A 5,855-nucleotide genomic window follows, 5' to 3' on the forward strand; every position below is an offset into this window, starting at 1 on the left:
TTTATGAGTCTTGGCCGTGGCCCTAAGCACTTTGTTTTCTAGTATTACCACTAGATACATAAATGCCACAGACACATAACTGGGTGAACCTTTTCAGATTGTGACTTAGCTTTGCTAAAGTCCCCAATTATAGGTGTCTAGGGTTCTTAAGTACACTCTTCTTTTGCTTTGGACCTCGAATTTAACCGCTTAGTCTGAAGTTTTCACTTGACACCTTCACGCCACAAGCACATGGTTAGGGACAGCTTGGTTTAGCAGCTTAGACCAGGATTTTATTCCTTTAGGTCCTCCTATCCACTGATGCTCAAAGCCTTGGATCCTTTTTATTACCCTTGCCTTTTGGTTTTAAGGGCTATTGGCTTTTTGCTCTTGCCTTTTGGTTTAAAGATCTTTTTCTGCTTGCTTTTTCTTTTTCTCTCTTTTTTTTTTCGCAAGCTCTTCTCTATTCACTGCTTTTTCTTGCTTCAAGAATCAATTTTATGATTTTTCAGATTATCAAATAACATGTCTCCTTTTTCATCATTCTTCAAGAGCCAACATATTTAACATTCATAAACAACAATTTCAAAAGACATATGCATTGTTCAAGCATTCATTCAGAAAACAAAAAGTATTGTCACCACATCAAAATAATTAAACTAGTTTCAAGGATGAATTCGAAACCCTGTACTTCTTGTTCTTTTGTTTTTAAAGCATTTTTCATTTAAGAAAGGTGATAGATTCATAGGACATTCATAGCTTTAAGACATAGACACTTGAATACTAATGATCATATAGTGAAGACATAAACATAAATAAAACATAAAGCATAGTAAACGAAAAATAGTAAAATAAATAGACAAGGAGATTAAGGAATGAGTCCACCTTAGTGAGGGTGGCGTCTTCCTCTTCTTGAAGATCCAATGGTGCTTTTGAGCTCCTCTATGTCTCTTCCTTGCCTTTGTTGCTCCTCCCTCATAGCTCTTTGATCTTCTCTAATCTCATGAAGGATGATGGAGTACTCTTGATGCTCTACCCTTAGTTGTCCCATGTTGGAACTTAATTCTCCTAAGGAGGTGTTGATTTGCTCCCAATAGTTTTGTGGAGGAAGGTGCATCCCTTGAGGCATCTCAGGGATTTCGTGGTGGGGGATTTCCTCATGCTCTTGTTGAGGTCCATGATCTCTTATTTGCTCCATCCTTTTCTTAGTGATGGGCTTGTCCTCTTCAATGAGGATGTCTCCCTCTATGTCAATTCCAGCCGAATTGTATAGGTGGCAAATAAGGTAAGGAAAGGCTAACCTTGCCCAAGTGGAGGACTTGTCAGCCACCTTGTAAAGTTCTTGAGGTATAATCTCATGAACTTCCACCTCCTCTCCAATCATGATACTATGGATCATGATGGCCCGGTCTATAGTAACTTCAGACCAGTTACTAGTAGGAATGATTGAGCGTTGAATGAACTCTAGCCATCCCCTAGCCACTGGTTTGAGGTCATGCCTTCTTAATTGAACCGGCTTGCCTCTTGAGTCAATTTTCCATTGAACTCCTTCCTCACATATGTCTATGAGGACTTGGTCCAACCTTTGATCAAAGTTGAGCCTTCTTGTGTAGGGGCGTGCGTTCTCTTCCATCATTGGCAAGTTGAACGCCAGCCTTACATTTTCCGGACTGAAATCTAAGTATTTCCCCCGAACCATGGTAAGCCAATGATTTGGATTCGGGTTCACACTTTGATCATGGTTCCTAGTGATCTATGCATTTGCATAGAACTCTTGAACCATTAAGATCCCGACTTGTTGAATGGGGTTGGTAAGAACTTCCCAACCTCTTCTTTGGATCTCAAGTCGGATCTCCGGATACTCATTCTTTTTTAGCTTGAAAGGAACCTCAGGGATCACTTTCTTCTTGGCCACAAATTCATAGAAGTGGTTTTGATGGACCGTTGAGATGAATCTCTCCATCTCCCATGACTCAGAGGTGGAAGTAATTGCCTTTCATTTCCTCTTTCTTGAGGATTCTCTGGCCTTAGGTACCATAAATGGTTATGGGAAAAAACAAAAAGCTATGCTTTTACCACACCAAACTTAAAATGTTTGCTCATCCCCGAGCAAAAGAAGAAAGAAAGAAGGAGAAGAAGAAAAAGAATGGAGGAGATGGAGGGAGAAGGTGTATTCGTCCAAGGGTAAGAAGAGAGGGTTGTGTTGTGTGAAAATGAAGAAGGAAAGAGGGGTTTATATAGGGGTGGGATGGGATTTAGGGTTCGGCCATTAGGGTTGGGGTTGGGAGGGAAAAGAGTTTAAATTTTTGGAGGTAGGTGGGGTTTATGGGGAAGATATGATGGATGTGAGTGGTGAAAAGGTGATGGGAAAGAGTGATTGAGGTGATTGGTGAAGGGTATTTGGGGAAGAGAGTTATGAAAAGGTGTGAAGAAGAAAGAGAAGAAGTGGTGGGGATCCTGTGGGGTCCACAGATCCAGTGGGGTCAAGGACTTAACATCCCTGCTCCAATTAGGCGTGTAAAACGCCCTTGCTGTGCAACCCTGGCGTTTAACGCCAGACTGCTACTTGTTTCTGGCGTTAAACGCCCAAATGTAGCCTGTTTCTGGCGTTTAACATCAGGCAGATGCTTGTTTCTGGCATTAAACGCCAGACAGATGCTTGTTTCTGGCGTTTAACGCCAGACTGCTCTTCCTCCAGGGTGTGCTGTTTTCAATGCTGTTTTTCATTCTGTTTTTGATTTTTCAGTAGTTTTTGTGACTTTACATGATCATCAATCGAATAAAACACGAAATAACAAAAAGAAAATAAAATAGATATGATTAAATAACATTGGGTTGCCTCCCAACAAGCACTTCTTTAATGTCAATAGCTTGACAGTGAGCTCTCATGGAGCCTTACAGATAATCAGAGCAAGGTTGGAACCTCCCAACACCAAACTTAGAGTTTGAATGTGGGGGTTCAACACCAAACTTAGAGTTTGGTTGTGGCCTCCCAACACCAAACTTAGAGTTTGACTGTAGGGGCTTTGGTTGAATCTGTAGTGAGAGAAGCTTTTCATGCTTCCTCTCCATGGTTACAGAAGGAGATCCTTGAGTTTCAAACACAAGGTTGTCCTCATTCAGTTGAAGGACCAACTCTCCTCTGTCCACATCAATCACAGCTCTTGCTGTGGCTAGGAAGGGTCTTCCAAGGATGATGGATTCATCCTCATCCTTCCCAATGTCTAGGATTATGAAATCAGCAGGGATGTAAAGGCCTTCAACCTTTACTAACACGTCCTCTACTTGTCCATAAGCCTGTTTTCTTGAGTTGTCTGCCATCTCTAATGAGATCCTGGCAGCTTGCACCTCAAAGATCCCAAGTTTCTCCATTACAGAGAGTGGCATTAAGTTTATTCCTGACCCTAGGTCACACAGAGCCTTCTCAAAGGTCATGGTGCCTATGTTACAGGGAATTAGGAATTTGCCAGGATCCTATTTCTTTTGAGGTAATTTCTGCTTATCCAATGCATTTAGTTCATTGGTGAGCAAGGGAGGTTCATCTTCCCAAGTCTCATTACCAAATAGCTTGGCATTTAGCTTCATGATTGCACCAAGGTATTTAGCAACTTGCTCTTCAGTAATGTCTTCATCCTCTTCAGAGGAAGAATACTCATCAGAGCTCTTGAAGGGCAGAAGGAGATTCAATGGAATCTCTATGGTCTCTAGATGAGCCTCAGATTCCTTTGGTTCCTCAAAGGGATATTCCTTATTGGTCACTGAACGTCCCAGGAGGTCTTCCTCACTAGGATTCACGTCCTCCTCCTCCTCTTTGGGTTCGGCCACACCATATAAGGTTATCGCCTTGCACTCTTTTTTTGGATTTTCTTCTGTATTGCTTGGGAGAGTACTAGGAGGGATTTCAGTGACTCTTTTACTCAGTTGGCCCACTTGTGCCTCCAAATTTCTAATGGAGGACCTTGTTTCATTCATGAAACTTACGGTGGCCTTAGATAGATCAAAGACTATATTTGCTAAGCTAGATGGATTCTGCTCAGAATTCTCTGTCTGTTGCTGAGTGGATGATGGGAAAGGCTTGCTATTGCTAAACCTGTTTCTTCCACCATTATTAAAGCCTTGTTGAGGCTTTTGTTGATCCTTCCATGAGAAATTTGAATGATTTCTCCATGAGGGATTATAGGTGTTTCCATAGGGTTCACCCATGTAATTCACCTCTGCTATTGCAGGGTTCTCAGGATCATAAGCTTCTTCTTCAGAAGATGCCTCTTTAGTACTGTTGGATGATTCCTTCAATCCATTCAGACTCTGAGAGATCATATTGACTTGCTGAGTCAATATTTTATTCTGAGCCAATATGGCATTCAGAGTATCAATTTCAAGAACTCCCTTCCTCTGAGGCGTCCCATTACTCATAGGATTCCTTTTAGAAGTGTACATGAACTGGTTATTTGCAACCATGTCAATGAGTTCTTGAGCTTCTGCAGGCGTTTTCTTTAGGTGAGTGGATCCACCTACAGAATGGTCCAATGACATCTTTGATAATTCAGACAGACCATCATAGAATATATCCAGGATGGTCCATTCTGAAAGAATGTCAGAAGGACACTTTTTGGTCAGTTCCTTGTATCTCTCCCAAGCTTCATAGAGGGATTCACCTTCCTTCTGTCTGAAGGTTTGAACATCCACTCTAAGCTTGCTAAGCTTTTGAGGAGGAAAGAACTTGGTTAAGAAAGCCGTGACCAGCTTATCCCAAGAGTTTAGGCTGTCTTTAGGTTGAGAGTCCAACCATATTCTAGCTCTGTCTCTTACAGCAAATGGGAAAAGCATAAGCCTGTAGACCTCGGGATCAACCCCATTGGTCTTAACAGTATCACAGATCTGCAAGAATTCAGTTAAGAACTGAAAAGGATCTTCTAATGGAAGTCCATGGAACTTGTAGTTCTGTTGCATCAGAGAAACTAATTGAGGTTTCAGCTCAAAGTTGTTTGCTCCAAAGGCAGGGATTGAGATGCTTCTTCCATGTAAATTGGAATTTGGTGCAGTGAAGTCACCAAGCATCTTCCTTGCATTGTTATTATTTTCGGCCATGTCTCCTTCTTTTTCGAAAATTTCTGTCAGATTTTCTCCAGAGAGTTGTGCTTTAGCTTCCCTTAGCTTCCTCTTCAAAGTCCTTTCAGGTTCAGGATCAACTTCAACGAGAATGTTCTTATCCTTGTTCCTGCTCATATGAAAAAGAAGAAAACAGAAAATATGGAATCCTCTATGTCACAGTATAGAGATTCCTTTATGTGAGTAGAAGAGAAGAATAAAAGAAGGGGAAGAGAAAAACTCGAACACAGAGAGGAAGATGGTGTTCGAATTTTGGGTGGAAGAGAAGTGTTAGTAGATGAATAATTAAATAGAAGGAGATGAGAGATGAGAGAATTCAAAAATTAATTAAAATAAAAAAAATAATTTTTTGTTTTTAATTTAAAATCAAAGTTATAATTTGAAAATTAAAAAGAAAAATGAAATTAAATTAAATTAAAGTTTAAAATAATTAGTTAATTAAAAAGGAATTTCGAAAAAGAGGGAAGGGATTTTCGAAAATTAGAAAGAGAGAGTTAGTTAGGTAGTTTTGGAAAAGATAAGAATCAAACAAAAAGATAAGATTGATTGAAAAAGATTTGAAACTTAATTTTTGAAAAGATAAGAAGTTAGAAAAGAAGTTAGAAAAGATTTTGAAATTGATTTTGACAAAGATGTGATTGAAACTTATTTTGAGAAAGATTTGAAAAAGAAATTTAAAAGAAAAGATTTGATTTTGAAAATTAAAGTTGATTACTTGACTAACAAGAAACAAAAAGATATGATTTTAAAATTTAAAGATTGGACCT

The 5,855-nt window shown here is 39.6% G+C and overlaps 1 non-coding gene across 1 annotated transcript; it reads left to right on the forward strand.

Annotated features, from left to right (window-relative positions):
* The first annotated feature begins 4,570 nt into the window (after nt 1-4,570).
* On the forward strand, nt 4,571-4,674 carry LOC112753758 (small nucleolar RNA R71). Its single transcript, XR_003178127.1, has one exon. It is a non-coding gene; the product is annotated as a small nucleolar RNA R71 (small nucleolar RNA).
* Nucleotides 4,675-5,855: the final 1,181 nt, after the last annotated feature.

This window comes from Arachis hypogaea, chromosome 15 (assembly GCF_003086295.3).
Source record: "Arachis hypogaea cultivar Tifrunner chromosome 15, arahy.Tifrunner.gnm2.J5K5, whole genome shotgun sequence".
In the NCBI taxonomy this organism is placed as follows: domain Eukaryota; kingdom Viridiplantae; phylum Streptophyta; class Magnoliopsida; order Fabales; family Fabaceae; genus Arachis; species Arachis hypogaea.